This window comes from Schistocerca nitens, chromosome 7 (genome assembly GCF_023898315.1).
Source record: "Schistocerca nitens isolate TAMUIC-IGC-003100 chromosome 7, iqSchNite1.1, whole genome shotgun sequence".
Lineage (NCBI taxonomy): Eukaryota > Metazoa > Arthropoda > Insecta > Orthoptera > Acrididae > Schistocerca > Schistocerca nitens.
Genome location: NC_064620.1, coordinates 310413825 through 310416324, shown reverse-complemented (window position 1 = coordinate 310416324; position 2500 = coordinate 310413825). Strand labels below are relative to the sequence as shown.

General features: G+C 61.2%; 1 pseudogene; it reads left to right on the top strand.

Annotated features, from left to right (window-relative positions):
* LOC126197826 (large subunit ribosomal RNA) overlaps window positions 1-2500 on the top strand; it is a 7929-nt pseudogene that overhangs the window by 1356 nt on the left and 4073 nt on the right.

Genomic DNA, 2500 nt, shown 5'->3' with positions numbered 1-2500 from the left:
AACGACCTCAACCTATTCTCAAACTTTAAATGGGTGAGATCTCCGGCTTGCTTGATATGCTGAAGCCGCGAGCAAACGACTCGGATCGGAGTGCCAAGTGGGCCACTTTTGGTAAGCAGAACTGGCGCTGTGGGATGAACCAAACGCCGAGTTAAGGCGCCCGAATCGACGCTCATGGGAAACCATGAAAGGCGTTGGTTGCTTAAGACAGCAGGACGGTGGCCATGGAAGTCGGAATCCGCTAAGGAGTGTGTAACAACTCACCTGCCGAAGCAACTAGCCCTGAAAATGGATGGCGCTGAAGCGTCGTGCCTATACTCGGCCGTCAGTCCGGCAGTCACGGCCGGTCCTTGCGGCCGGCCGCGAAGCCCTGACGAGTAGGAGGGTCGCGGCGGTGGGCGCAGAAGGGTCTGGGCGTGAGCCTGCCTGGAGCCGCCGTCGGTGCAGATCTTGGTGGTAGTAGCAAATACTCCAGCGAGGCCCTGGAGGGCTGACACGGAGAAGGGTTTCGTGTGAACAGCCGTTGCACACGAGTCAGTCGATCCTAAGCCCTAGGAGAAATCCGATGTTGATGGGGGCCGTCATAGCATGATGCACTTTGTGCTGGCCCCCGTTGGGCGAAAGGGAATCCGGTTCCTATTCCGGAACCCGGCAGCGGAACCGATACAAGTCGGGCCCCTCTTTTAGAGATGCTCGTCGGGGTAACCCAAAAGGACCCGGAGACGCCGTCGGGAGATCGGGGAAGAGTTTTCTTTTCTGCATGAGCGTTCGAGTTCCCTGGAATCCTCTAGCAGGGAGATAGGGTTTGGAACGCGAAGAGCACCGCAGTTGCGGCGGTGTCCCGATCTTCCCCTCGGACCTTGAAAATCCGGGAGAGGGCCACGTGGAGGTGTCGCGCCGGTTCGTACCCATATCCGCAGCAGGTCTCCAAGGTGAAGAGCCTCTAGTCGATAGAATAATGTAGGTAAGGGAAGTCGGCAAATTGGATCCGTAACTTCGGGATAAGGATTGGCTCTGAGGATCGGGGCGTGTCGGGCTTGGTCGGGAAGTGGGTCAGCGCTAACGTGCCGGGCCTGGGCGAGGTGAGTGCCGTAGGGGTGCCGGTAAGTGCGGGCGTTTAGCGCGGGTGTGGTCTGCTCTCGCCGTTGGTCGGCCTCGTGCTGGCCCGCGGTGCAGGATGCGCGCGCCTGTGCGGCGTTCGCGCCCCGGTGCTTCAACCTGCGTGCAGGATCCGAGCTCGGTCCCGTGCCTTGGCCTCCCACGGATCTTCCTTGCTGCGAGGCCGCGTCCGCCTTAGCGTGCTCCTCCGGGGGCGCGCGGGTGCGCGGATTCTCTTCGGCCGCCATTCAACGATCAACTCAGAACTGGCACGGACTGGGGGAATCCGACTGTCTAATTAAAACAAAGCATTGCGATGGCCCTAGCGGGTGTTGACGCAATGTGATTTCTGCCCAGTGCTCTGAATGTCAACGTGAAGAAATTCAAGCAAGCGCGGGTAAACGGCGGGAGTAACTATGACTCTCTTAAGGTGGCCAAGTGGCGGCGGTGTGGCTGCATCCGGACTCGGCTTTTCGAAGCGCGGTCTTGATGTAGTCGTGCTGCTGCTGCGAGGTGCCTTCCTTGGGTTGTAGTTACAGGGAGAGTGATGCGCAATACATGGGCCTAGCCCTCATAGCCTCTCCTCTCCTGCGGTCTTCTCCCCTTCACGTGGGCCCGCTGATTTCGCAGAGTAGAAGACCGCACCAGGGGCTTGGGGGGGTTACCAGCCCCCCCTCGCATTATACCTATTAGTTGGGGGCAGCACACAAGAAAACACGAGTGGTGGCCCTTCCGCTGAAGGCGCCACCCCAGCTTCCCCAGCACCTAGCCGGCCAACCGGCCGTGCCGTAGATTCTGTAACTGTTGCAGCCTATACCTGCAGTGAGTGTCACCGCAGCTTCACAACCAAGAACGGTCTCGGGGTCCATCGCCGCCGCCAACATCTAGCGGCCGCCAACGCGGAGATCGTCACGGAGAGGCATCGCGCGAGGTGGACGGAGGAAGAAGTCCTATCGCTCGCCAAGGCGGAGGCCGAACTGTTCCTCGAGAGGGACGCACGGTTCTTCTTTGTCAACCAGGAGCTAACTAGCATGTTCCCCGACCGAACGCTTGAAGCAATCAAGTGCCAACGGCGGAAAGCTGCCCACAAGCAGCTTGTCCGCCAATTCATGGATGCACTTGAGCTCGGTCGGGGGGAAGAGCCGGCGTCCCGCCGGGGTGCGGCGACTCCGCCGCCCGATGCGGGCGATGCCGCTGCGCCGTCCGACGACGCAGCCGAGGACTTCGCGGCCGACACCACCGGGCCGCCGCCGGAGGGGCCGACTGACGCCGCCATCTGGGAGCATCTGGCGGGACTACCTGCTTCCGCCCAGCGTTTCTCTGCTCTGGATCGAGTCATTGGTCTGGGGCGGGGCACGCCGCCCGATGTCATCCTGGGCATGCTCCCGGATGCCCTTTCGTC